This window comes from Rhinolophus sinicus, chromosome 16 (assembly GCF_057876585.1).
Source record: "Rhinolophus sinicus isolate RSI-liver-muscle chromosome 16, RSI-T2T, whole genome shotgun sequence".
Lineage (NCBI taxonomy): Eukaryota > Metazoa > Chordata > Mammalia > Chiroptera > Rhinolophidae > Rhinolophus > Rhinolophus sinicus.
In genome coordinates, this window is record NC_142516.1 from 110,475,983 (window position 1) to 110,490,248 (window position 14,266).

Genomic DNA, 14,266 nt, shown 5'->3' on the forward strand with positions numbered 1-14,266 from the left:
CAGTATCTCTAGTTTGCCAGTAAATACCCTCCCTCCTTTTGTCCTAGACTTAACTTCCACTGCTCTTTAACACCAACCCTCTGTTTCATTTTTGCTAAGCTGGACTCCATCATGTTGCCTGATAATTTTCTCACTTCTGTGTTTGACAACTTTTTCTGACATGTCCTTTCATGGAACATTGCTTATTGGATTTCTCGCATTTTACTATGTTCATATCAGTTGCCACAGCCATTGTGAAACCTTTCTTTCTATTTTCCTGTCTGAATATGATCTTTCCTCCCCTAAATATTCATTACAGATCATGTTTTTTTGTTTGTTGTTTGTTTGTTTTGTTTTTTTCAGAACACCTTATTAATTAATTTTAACTGCTTAGAGAAGTCAACACATCTTAAATGAACACCTACCATGTTTCAGGGGATCGTTTCATGCTGTGAAAGGAGCTTGTTAATTTATAAGAGAAACAGACCTATAGATAGATAGTTCCAATACAGTGCTTTTATGTTACTAGAGTAATGGCTGGAGTTATCTTACGAGTTCAGAAGATAGGTTACTTAGTTCTGAATTGGAAAGCCAGTGAAGGCTTCCTGGAGGAAGTGATGCCAAAACAGAGTTGAAAAAAATGTTATGAAGTTAACCCGTGAAGTTTAGCAGGAGGGAATGACATAAACAATGCTTAGTGAATGATGTGCAGTTCACAATTTCTGAAGTGAACTCGGTTCACATGGGGCAGGGGTGGCGAAGACAGTGAGAAAGCACTGGAAAGGTAGATCCTAGAGGACTATGTGTGGGAGAGTAACAAGCTTGGTTGGATGTATTTTTAAGTGCCACTGATGGCTTTTCGGCAGATTTTTAATTTAGATAGTAGTATGTAGCAATATGGAGTTGGGGCTTTGGGAGCAAGAGAGACCAATTAAAAATATATTGCCATCACCCAGGTGAGAGATAGAAAGGGTAGGGAGTGTAGGGACTGATGGAAAAGAAGGAATAAATTTGGAAATTATTCATGAGAAAAATTAGAAAGACTTTATGATCAATTAATTTTGGGAAATGAGGAAGAGGAAGGAGGTAAATACAGAGGGTGCCAAAAAAAGGTGTACACACTTTAAGAAAGGGAAAAACTGTATTGAAATTGTAATGCAATGAATGATGCTAGCCTTCGATTAACACCATCTTTTGAGCAGACATTATACTACACATTTCTCCTGTGATTCAATTCAACTTCGAAAAGTACTGTAATACATAGATAACATCTCTTACAATGTGGACATTTTTTGGCACCCCCAATATAGCTTTCAGGTTTTAACAGGAGTTGGTGATACTGAAGAATATCACCTCAATCTGAAATTAACATTGTGCGGAAGACAAACAGCAGGCTTATTATGTTCACAACGTGCACTGCACTGATCACACACAGACATTTTCAGTTCCACTTACACAAAGAGATATCACTACCTGAAGCGACAACTTGACTGCAAAACAAAAAGGAGAATACATATTGATATAATCATGTTCCACAAAGTCTGTATCTATATACTTACCAGTTGTTCATACCATTTTATTTGCTACTGTAGACAAAACTGCTCAGATAGAAAACATCTATAATCTTAAAAATAAAGGGAGAGAAAAATAAAGGAGGGAAAGTAGAAATGAAAGACAAAGAAAAATAAAACATTCACGTGAAGTTGAGTGTTATTGAAATGTAAAATTCGATAAAAAAGTGGAGTTGGTAAATACAGTAATGCGAAGAGCAGATACCTAATTAGATAATGAAAAATTACTTTTGATTTAAGGTCAATAATATCTCCCTCATTCTTTTAAAAAAATAACTCAGGTAAATTATTGAATACTATAGATAATTTTTCTCTATGGAAACCGTAATGCTAGAGGGAAGTAATAATGGGAGACATACTGGACTAAAACCCCCAAAAACCTGGTTTCTAGCTCTGTCCTGTCATAAACTTGGCCAGACAAGTAACTAGAACTCTTTAAATTAGTCTCTTCATAAGCGTAAATGTATTATTTACGCCTTCTAAATTCTGTATCTGTTCAACACTTTTCTATAGCAAGGCCTAGACTCTTCATTTTTTTTCTCTCCAGTTATTCTCTTGTTGACATCTTTTGACATTAATAATCTGATTTACTGTGGCTCAGAAATATTTGCCTTCTTGTTCAAAAATGCTTGTGAAAACAGAGCGGCACAAGGGAGTTGGGCTCAGACATGGTTGCCCACAAAGTCCTCAAAAAAATCATTAATATAAAATGATAAAATGGTATAAATTAAGGTTCTGGAATGTATACTTTTAATTTCCACCCTTGCTAACATTGAAGGGACTAGAGGGATAAATAACATCTATAACTCAACGTTAAAGCCATCTCATTAACAGATTAAAGTGTTAAGACGTGATAAAAGATAATGTACTAGTCAACTTCAAGGGACAGATTGAAATGAAATGGCAGTGGGATACTGGGAGAATATAGTTAGAAAGCATTTTACAGAGTAGGCATTTAATAAATACAGGTTGAATAAATGTGTGAAAGAGCCCAGTCTTGACTTAATTTTTGCTCTACATTTACGTGAAAAATTTTAGTTAACTGTGTTTCCCCGAAAATAAGACCCAGCCGGACAATCAGCTCTAATGTCTTTTGGAGCAAAACTTAATATAAGACCCAGTATTTATTATATGATATGATATGATATTGTATTGTATTATATTATATTATACTATACTATATTATATTATATAAGATCCGGTCTTATAGTAAAATAAAACCAGGTCTTATATTAATTTTTGCTCCAAAAGATGCATTAGAGCTGATGTCCGGCTGGGTCTTATTTTCAGGGAAAAAGTATTATTATTAATGTTCTTCTTCAGAGGTTAATAGTTGTATATGTCTTTATCAGTAGAACAATCCCCATTCCCTCAGTCTCTCATCTGTAATGAACGTGAATCATTACACATGTATGTGTAATTACAAGTGTATGAAGATGCCAGTGTTTTTCAGTTTTGGCTGCCTGTTACTAACCAACTTAAAATGTTGGTTGAAGAGTTTAGTTTTCAGTTGACTTTACTATATGTGAATGTGGAGTAATGCTAGCCTTAAAATAAAAGTTTTGAAAAGAGGAAATCCTTTCTTCTAGAGCATATTTATTATAATTGAGGTGAAAACAGTAGTTATGCTATAATTTGCACAGTATAAAACACTTAAAATTAAGAAATTTTTAGAAAATTTGTAGTGCCAATACTTGGCTTCCAGAATTCATTAAATTGTATAGATCATCTGTTTTGCAGTTTTGTTTGTTTGTTTGTTTTTTGTTTGTTTTATTTTTTTATTTATTTATTTTTTTTTTTTTTGTAGAGTTTCATATGCAATCTCTACAGCTGTGAGAGGAAATGCGTTGTTCACAAAACTTAAAATTCAGTGGAGGAACTGATTAAATTTTTGAATTTATGTTTAGTTCCTAAATAACTTTCTTCTTTCCAGACCACCATGTCCTTGAAAAGTTAATTTTGTTTTATCTCTGGATACTGGAGGCTTCCCATGACAATGGAAGTTGAAAGCTTCCCAGGTAAAGATCCTTCAAAAGAATAAGCAACTCATGATAGGGAAGGATAAAAGTCAACAGTTTATATCACTCAATTGCTTTCAAGATTTTCATCAAATGTATCTCCTGCAGTTGAAACTTACTAGAGAAGCTTCCCAGCAGAGTTAAAATCATAAAACAATGACAATGTTACCTTTGTTTCTCTGAGCTTTCAGACAGGAAAGACAGCAACTGAACTGTGTATCAACTTACTTTCTTCCCCTTCTGGTGCTTAGAAAAATAATCTCTTACCCTGAGGTACAAGGCATCAGCCGCAATTTAAGCAAAACATACTTCCTTTTTGTTATCAGCTAGAAAAATACTATTCTATTCTAAGAGTGTTTATATTTTACAGATTCTGGTATGAATATGCTATGTATTTACTCAAGGTCAAAATATTTCAAAACACACACAAAAGTTCATTTCAATTTTAAAAAATAAATATTAACTTGTGGTTGAAAAACATTACTAATACCTTTTCATCAGATACCTAGAATTTGATTTCTTAAATCTGTATATATTATGGCAATGGCAATAACATATTTAAAAGTAAGCACTTGCAAAAATTAAGGGGTCTGTATTTTCTTATTTTTGGGGTGTTGCTAATTAATTCATGTCCTCATGTTGTTGTTTGCTTGGAGTCTACTATAAAGTATGTAAAAGAAGGCTTCGGTCCATTTCCATGTGTGTATGATATGCTCCTTCTTGGCAGCAAAGGCATGAAGGGAGCACAGTATGACAGGGTCCTCAAAATGTAAAGTACAGTTTTCAGTTGAGAAATTTTCTTAAAATCAACATTGCAGCTGCTTCACTAAAAAAAGAAAGAATGCTATACAAGACTTGCTTTATGTTATATTGCAGACTAATGAATGTTGAAATTAGTTCTCTTAGATATTCACTGAGTAGAAGTTTTGCTGTTGGATTACCTTTTTGAGGTTTAATTAAAAGAAAAATTCCTGGCACTGGCACTGAAAAGTTCAACACTGCCATAAGGTTCACTGAGACAAACTATAATAATCTGGCTAAATTTCAACTGGGTTAATTATATTTTGTCCACTTAAATTTTTCTTAGTTTCCTCTTTATTCATATAAATGCCATAGTCTGCTGACTGATACATAATATCTGTTACATTTCATTTCTTTAAAGTTTCTGAATGTTAGGAATTGTTACCACATCAGTTTAAATGTAAATGGTTTTGATTAGAATTAAATTTAAAATAAATTACTATGCTATTTTATTATAGTCCCTATAACATGGATCAATACACCCAAGGCAACCATATTCTACTATAACTCAATTAATACTGAAGCTGCAGTTTAAAAATTTCCTAGAGAATGAACAGTAAATGCATTTGGCAGAGGTATTAAAGTACATGCAGTTTTTCACCTCCATATCTCAGCCTCTGCCTCTCCTGAGGAGAGTTCACATTTGGGGAAGTTGACATAATTACTCTACAACAAAGACAAAAGATTCAACAAGGAGCTGGATGGGCCCATAAATTATTTTTATCGTCTTTTGTGGAAATTAAAATATTGCTTGGACTTTCATAGTTACTGTGGTGGCCAAGGAAATTAGCTTAACTCTGAACTACTTTTTATTTCCTAATAGATGTTTATCACGTCCCTAAACTTTTCCCCATCAGCAGTGTCGCTGGACTTGTCCACAATGATTGCTTTTGGCATTTCTTCACTGATTAGGTTTTATAAACCCTCCTTTAACTAGTTCACCGAAACTCCTGTGAGTTCTAATAACTCTCTTAGATTTCCTGTCCACTAAAGAGTTGACTGGCAATAGAGCAGGGAGCTCTAGTTCCCCCTTCCCAATATGTCCATCAGTTCTCCAGTCACCTGCAAAATGATGGAGAAAATGACATTTTGGGGACCTAACGTAAAATGTGCATGGACACTTCTTTGGACACGACACCATTTATTTTGTTCTGTAACATGAATAACGTAAAAACAGTGTACCTGTTTCTCAAATGTAACTTAAAGGCACATCTCTAGCCCCTTTCCCAGCAAGCCTGCTGCCCCCGGCCCTGTGGCCTGGAAGTTCTATTGCTCTGGTGCAGCTCCCAAGTGGCTACAGGGGCAGTGGACATAACCAGGGGGTGTCAGAGCCAGAAAATACTAGTGTGCTTCTCAGAAACTAGCAGGAGATGTCCTCTAAGACTAGCAGAAGTGGGAACAGTTGAGGGAATATAAGGTTGTGTGTTAGGCAGATGTGAACAGAGCAAAAGCCAGTGAAATTTGAATTATTACTGTTAATAACAGGAATCATTACGTGGAAAATTTAAGTGGTCCCCACCATCCATACTCTGAGTTAACTGTGAAAGCACAGGAAATGAGAAGAAGCCTTTCTTTCATTCAACCCGTGAACCACCCATAGGAAGAGTAATACCATATTTGCATATTTAAGGCACAAGGTGTTAAAGTCTGTCATACTTTGGCATGCATCAGAATCTACTGGAGGGCTTGTTAAGACAAAAGTTATTGGGTCCCATCCCCAGAGTTTCTGATTTAGTAGGTTTGCCAGAGGAAATTTGTGTTTGCAAAAGTTCCCAGGTGAGGCGTCTGTTGCTGGTCTGTGGGTGACATTCTGAAAACCACGGTGTTACAGCAGAGATGCATACAAGAAGCTACAGTAGAACACTTAAAAGGCCACAGAATAGATTCAACGGCCCACCCCAGTCCCAATTCTTCCTAGAAGGGGGATAAGCAGGGAGAGTTTTGCTACTGCAGTTCTTTTCAAGCAACTGCAGTACCTTTAAAGACAACTTATGTTACTATTGTCATTTCCATTTATGCCGAAAAGGTAAAAGAATAAAGGAAGCTGGAAATTCCGCTTTCACAGCTTATGTTAAACAGAGATGGAGAATTCCCCACAGCATCCTCCCATCTAAAGCACCTAAATATTTTTAGCCTGTGCTACTGAAAAACTGCAACTTCCACACCCTGTACTTGCATTTTTTAATTGGATTAAAAAATACTGTTTTGAGGGGCTCTTTTAATTATAGTGATTATCGATTCACTTAGGTTAGGTTTTAATTAGGGAGATTTCAATTTAATGGCAGCTCCCAAACAACAAGTATATAAAACTCAAATCTCATGGAGACTAGAAACAGATTTCTGCAACTCCCTGGAGCTTAGCAGCAGGAAGAGTGGACCTTCATTTTCAGAGGTGTGGTGCATGCAGCTGCAGTGTTTCTTCCTAATGCAGCTGCAGTGTTTCTTCTTAACTGCACATTTGGTGACTTCACATTGGGAGACTTAAATTGGCCAGGCTGAGAATATTTACACCATGCAAATTGTCAAATGCTGCAAATCAGAGATCTCTTCCCCATCCCACCGATTATTAATCAGTTACCAGCACAAAATTGATTTTAGTTCTTTCTCTGCTTCTCTTTCATATATATATACATATATACATATATACATATATACATATATACATATATATATATATATATATATATATATATATATATATTTACAAATGCACATAAACTTTATGAAAAGTTCAAATGCACATAAACTTTATGAAAAGTTCAAATTATTAGGTTGGTGCAAAAGTAATTGCGGCTTAAAAAGTTAAAAATAATTGCAAAAACCACAATTCCTTTCGCACTAACCTGACACAAAATACGTATTGAAATGTTGAATTGTAGAACAGCTGGGGTAGTGATAAGAGAGTGGCAGAAAAAACAATTCTCTAGAAAATGATTTTAAGTGAATTATTAAAACGCCACTGTAGTCATGTGCCACATAATGACATTTCGATCAATGACGGACCACATGTATGGCAATGGTCCCATAAGATCGTAATGGAGTGATGTGGTGATGTCATAGCACAACACAATATGGCACAGTGATGTCCCCTAAGCTTTCACATTCACTCCCCACTCACTCACTGACTCACTCAGAGCAACTTCCAGTCCTGCAAGCTCCATTTATGGTATGTGCCCTATTACAGGTCTACCATTTTCTGATCTTCTATATGGTATTTTTACTGTATCTTCTCTATATTTAGATATTATTTAGATAAACATTTATCATTGTGGTACAGTTGCCTACAGTATTCAGCACAGTAACATCCTGTATAGGCTTGTAGCCTAGGAGCAATAGGCTCTACCGTATAGCGTAGGTGTGTAGTAGGCTGTGCCATCCAGGTTTATGTAAGTGCACTCTAAGATGTTTGCACAATGATGAAATCGCCTAACGACACATTTCTCAGAACACACACCCCATTATTAGGCGACACATGACTGTACTTCAACACTCAGTTTTGTATCCTCCTTATCACCAGATTTCACCTTAAGTAAGCTCCCTGACACATAGCCTCTGATAACTTGTGGTTTTACAAACATGCCCCTCTATTTTTAAAACTTGAGTGTTATCATTTTGAAGCTGACAAGGATTTATTATTTTTTTTAAGGTTACAAAAACTTTATACAAAAACTAAGAAGTACCTGAAAGATACACGTAATAATTCCATTTAAAGTTAAACAAAAGTAAAAAACAAACAAACAAAAAAAACCCAAGATAAACTAATAGTGGTAGGTTTCAACCAATATATTTAAATAAATTCCACTCTATTACTTAATTACTGAATTACTTCACAGGTAGTAAAATACTAAGAACTTCATTAAAAAAAAAGGCACAATATAGCATATTTCATCATTAAAGGCAATTCATTTTGAAATCCCTGAACAAGTTGGCTTCAGAATACTCTACAATTCCAGATTACATTTTTAATTACAGCCACTTGTCTGGCAAATGTACATCAAGGCCTAGAAAGGAATGAGAAAATAGAAAGATCCAAAATCACTGTCTGTATTTCTATGTTAAAATGTTTGTTAAACTGTATCACATAGAAATTTAAAGCTGTGATACTATCACATGGTCAACTGAATTCTTGCTCATCAACAGAACCAAAATATCTCCAAGGTTAAGAATGTTTCCATTCCGGTTACTTACAATTAGTTCCTTTGAATGGTCAAAATGATAACTACATGTAAGTTTCTCACGTTAACTCTTAAGAAAGATTGTATTAAACTGTATTTGCTAATTGTCAATATTTTTAAATATTATTGAATATTATTGGATATTAACAAGTTATCCAAATCGTATGCGTTTTAAAATTACTGTATAAAATTGTAACTGTTTTGTACCCTTGCCTTTCATCTTCTATGCCAAAATATTAATAGATAATAGTTTGTTATTTGCAAAGCAGAAGTATTCAAAATTAAATTTAAGATGGAAAGCAATGTGTTTTACTGTTAAATGGTACATTGAGCTTTTAGCTATTTTATCACATGTAGACTTTGAGTGGTTAGCAGGCCATTTAAGCGTACAAGGAAATCAATGTTAGTTAGCCAAAGCATACGTGTATTGCAAATATAATCATCAGCCCCAGGGAAATAAATTGATTTCTTAAAAAAAACCACAAATATTTCAAAAGGACAAGTTAAAGATTTAAAAAAAACGTAGTGAAACTGATAAACTCTTAAAAGTAATTAGTTTTTCAACTAGTACTCCTAGTAATTTCTCTAGTTTTATCAGTAGGTATACCAAAAAAGAGGAGGCCAGGCTGTGTAATTGGCATTATATATGGTGTTAAAACAGAATGAATTCAAGCCATATTCACCATCAGGAACTTTGGTTTCACTCTGTATTTGGATTTGGGGGTATATTTATATTTACAAATGCGATTATCTTTGTCTGTAAGCTAACCAACCAGTAAAGAAGAGTTAGTCTGTGCAAATAAACTAGTATAGATGCAACCCAGTCAGGATGTGCATAAACCTTTTTTGTTTCGTTTTTAACTTTTTTTCTTCATACCTTGGTAGGGGAGTTATTTCTGTAAATATATATGTTATGAAGATGAACAAAACTCAAAAAAGTCACTAAAAATAAAATCACCGAAGTTTGCATGCAAAACCAAAAAATATTTAACACAGTACTGTAGAAAGTCAAAACTGACTTGAGAAATCTGGCTTTGACATGTTAAACAGACTAAAACCTCAGATAAACAGAACAAAATAACTTTTTTCTACTTTATAACACTGTGATACTCAGATATTTACGTTAACAGCCTCTACCAAGTCCTTTTAAAATTAGATGGAAGCAAGTGAATTTGGTAAACAAAATAAATTCTAATCACTGAAAAGCATTAAAGTTATACTGATATAAATAATATTTTATTTCTCTAGTAATATAATTATTCAATGTCACGATGAGCTTACTCAAATTAGGAGAGCAGCAGGTTTAAATTTGGAGAGTGTTCTTTAGTACTAACCAATTGGGAAATCATCTCTTAGACTATAACCAGTCTTTACAAATATAAATGAATCACAGCCAGAAATAAATCTTCCTAGTTCTTCAACTGATATCCTGAAGAAAATAGTGACTTATGGGGAAGGTGTTGGAAAATTGTTCCTTCCTCTTTTGTTTGTTACAAAAACAAGAGAAGTTACTAAATATTTATATATATGAAGTGAGAAAAAATGAGTAATGCAAAATATTTACCTTTTGTTCATCAACATATAGAGATCCGATACAATTAAAGAAATAAAACAAAACATGCTGTTTTCTGCATTCTGGTATGCCAACACATTCCATAGGGAAAAGTTCCACTACTGCTGCTAAATTAAAGGTGTATCTAATTTTTTTACTGAATTTGAGCTAAAAAAGGTCTTGTAACAGCCGGATGTGTTCTGATAAACCAAGAGGGACGTACGATGATTTGAGATTTTAGGTTTTTCTGTAACCTTCTATCAGTTTGCTGGTAGCATGTCCTGAGCCATCCCAAACTGGGCATATTTCTTCAAGTCATTGCCATTTAAATAAACTGTCATGTAGTTTTCTGCTACTAACAACTCCAAAGTGCCAATAACACACGTAAAGAGATTGTCCATCAGGCATCTATAGTTAGGTTGACCACTTTCAGGCAAAAAACAGACAGCAAACACAGCAATGGCATTTAATCCATCCTCCATGGCTGATAACTTTTTCATAGGATTCAGTTGCCTTCATGTCAACCCTGTGGTCCTGTTCTCCAATTCTGAAAATATGCTAGTGTCATTCATGTTTCTCTTCCTCTGTAGCTGTGTATTCAGTAATTGAACCTCTCCTAAAAACGTCAGGAGTTTGGGGTTTTGGAAGATTATTTTCCCAGTTCATCACTGTTCTCTGATGGTGTGTCTAAGCCATTTAAGTCAGTCTCCCCACTTTCATCTAAATCATCTGACAACACAGAGCCTTCTCTAGGATCCAAGGTCAGGCTCACGTCTGGAGCCATTAGTTTCTTTCTTGCTTTATTTCCATTAATCTCTAGTGAGTCAGGCTGGCTCTCTGGTCCAGATCCAGCCAAGATATTTGTTTCAATACTATCATCTTCTGGTAAAGGTATTGGAAAATCTTCATCTTACCATCCTTCCTTAAATTCCACACTTGCCACCCTCAGCTTGGACGCAATGTCAACTACAAACTCCTCAGAATCCAGGGAGGAAATGTTCCTGGAGCAAACCTTGGCCCCTTTGTCTTCTTCACCCCTCGAAGCTGCCAATGCAGGGCTGATGGCGAGATGGTAGAAGGTAGCGCCTAGCCGAGCCCCCTCCCTTCAGGTGGCGGGGGAGACGAGGGCCCAGGGTCCCCATCACAGCTGCAACAATGGTAGCGGCAGCCGTGTACCTGACCCGGATGCAGAGCGCTTTCGTATTCTTAATAATTTTCTACTTTACAGCTTCTTCTTTTTAAAGAATGTAATTTCTTCTTTTGTGTGGTTCCTCTAGCTTTGCTTCAGTTTTCGCTTTTCTTGAAAATTGTCATGTGAAAATTATCGTGTGATATTCTGAAAAGCGTTACAATCTGATCCTGTCATTTCCTTCCCCTCCTCCCCCCATCACTCGTTGAACAATCTGTGGAGAGGGCCCTTGAATCAGGTGCTCACCTTTGATTCCTCTGTGTCCAATTGGTGCTTTATTGTGTACAAAACACAACTGCAGGCTGGATAATAGGCGGGACGCCCTTCAGAAAGGCAGCTGTGGCCTGTTAAAAACCATAAATGATGCATCTGGTACTAATATGTTATTTCTATCCCCAAATGAAATATTCTATGTTATTAAGCTCATTATTTTAGCCTTTAGGTTTTTGTTTTGTTTTGGTTTTTGCTTTTTGACTTTTGCTCAGTACATTTAAAAAACTTGTCCTATTTTATATGATCTTAGAATTTGTTGCTTGTCTTCTGTCCCCATTTAAAGATAGTGAATAAAATGATGACCAGGATGGAACTGGAGATAGGACACAGTGTTACAAATATTAGTTCTGAATAAAGAAATAATTGGACACTTAAGACTCATTTAGAAAATTTGTCTGTTTTACCTGAGGATGGCTGTCTTCTTCCAGTATTATAGTAAAAATTTGTAATCTTGAAGAGCTCAAGATTTAATGTCTCTCTTAAATTCCCTTACCAGAAGCTCATCAAGAATTCTTTATTGCTAGGATCAAATTCCATCAGAGCTATATACCCCGGTATCTCCCTCCAGGCCTTCCCGTTTTGTTTAAACCTGTGGTGATAGATCTCAGCTCATCCTGCTGCACTCAGTTCCCCAGGCTATGTGGTGCAGAAGATAAATGATTGTCTGTTTCCATATCATAGCCATTAAAATGTAACTATAATGTGATGGTGCATGCAGGTTGCCTGCTCATTACTGTATAATCCTGTCTAACACAGCCATATGGCACTGGGAGTCTATACGAGATTGTACCTGTAACCTGGAAGTTAGATTTGGGTAATTTGGCTTATCGAAGTAATTTGCAACCATAATAGGTGAATATGAGTATGGCAAGCCTGACTGGGGACTAAGATGCTCAGAGAGCTCTGTTCATGGCTTTCCATGTCCCAGCGTGTCTCCTTCCTGGGTGAACTGGAAACCATCACTATAACCGGAGAGTATCTCCCAAGCAGAAAAGGGGTGATGTGCTTACTGGCTTGATGTCGTTTGGTTGTCTTTCAAAAAGCTCTATCCTTTGAGCTGATTTCTTTAAAATGCAACTTATGTAAGATTCACATACGAAATCTGGTTTTCAATAAGCCCTAAAATGAAAATTCAGTAGAATTAATTCACCAATTTCCAGTTTATGTCATCATTGCAGGACTTGGATCACAATCCACATTTCTTCTGTATCTTTAGTTATTTCAACATCAATTGTAATGATTCTTCAGGGTCCTCCTAGTTGTTCAGTTTCCCAGTCTCTGTGGACTTTTGTTTTTATTTCACATTGCTAGACAAAAATGACTACCGTGTTTCCCCGAAAATAAGACCTAACTGGTAAATAAGCCCTAGCACGATTTTTCAGGGTGACATCTCCTGAACATAAACCCTAATTTGTCTTTTGGAGCAAAAATTAATATAAGACCAGGTCTTATTTTCAGGGAAACATGGTACTCTTTGGACCCAAATCTTTTAAGGCATTGCTCAGTCTCTGTGGCCTCTAAGTAAGCTTAGTCCTTTCTGACTTGCAGCTCAGTATCTACCAAACCTTCCACAATGTTGCCTAAATTCCTAACTTTCTACTCCCTTTGGACAGGACCTTCAAGTTCTAAAACTTTTCTACTCTGCCAGTCTACGCATGCTTTTCTGGGCCCCCTTTTTATCCTAGGCTGTGTTCAAACATTTTGCTTTGCCTTCCAGGTGTCTGATTCCTCTACCCTTCTGTACTCTCCCAGTGCAACCGCTCCCTCACCTACCATACACCCTTTTACTTACTTAAAACATTCCTGTGACTGGATTTCAAACTTGGTGGAGGCAAGTGTAGATCATCCATGTTGCTCATTCTTGTTCAATCAGGCACATGACACTCAGAGTCCTTTCTCATAACAGGACTTCCAATCTTCCTCTCCCAGAAAGTCTCTTCCTTCTGTATATTCATGTCATCTACTATCAGCTAAATTGTCACTCATACTCGATAGTCCCAAATTTGCTTAATATTTTTTCATTCAAAATAAAAATAAACATCCTCACGATGCATACTACATAATTTGTAAGATAACTAATTCTATAAGAAAATGCACAAGTGAAGCAAATAGAGGGAGTGTGGTTTCATCACAACCTTACATCATAATCATTTTGTTGTCTAATTTAATTACCCTCACATTATTTTTTCTCCTCAGATCTTTGCACCTTTTCCAGTTTGCAATAATATGCACTCTGAATAAATTTCGAATCCAAACTCACATTCATAGAATCACTGTGCACAGAATCAGACTCAATTTCATCAAGTGAATATCAATGGCCTCCACTGAGGTCAATGGTTGAATGATCTCCTTTTAAACAAGACTTAGAAAGACGCCTCTGATTATTTATAATAACCAGAAAATATTTGTAACTCTGGACATAGTAGCTATAATAGTAATACTTTGTAAACCTACTGGTCATGTAGATTAAAGCAATAAGGTAGCACTCTTTTATAAACTGATAACATAATAATTGCATTTTAGTATTACTAGGAAGGAGAGCTGGCAAATACATAGCCAAAGAAGTATATAGAGAGCAGCAAGGATGGGAGTTTTATGTCCAAATTGGGGATTTATACTTGTTTAGAATTTTTTGGTTTGTTTTGTTTTTGGTGGGTATCTCTAAAAAGAAATGGCAGTATTATGTAGTCATTTTGCCTTTAGGAGAT

General features: G+C 35.7%; 1 pseudogene; it reads right to left on the reverse strand.

The window, feature by feature from the left end:
• LOC109456900 (BCL2/adenovirus E1B 19 kDa protein-interacting protein 2-like) overlaps positions 1 to 13,408 on the reverse strand; it is a 29,328-nt pseudogene extending 15,920 nt beyond the window's left edge.
• Between the last annotated feature and the right edge of the window lie 858 nt (positions 13,409 to 14,266).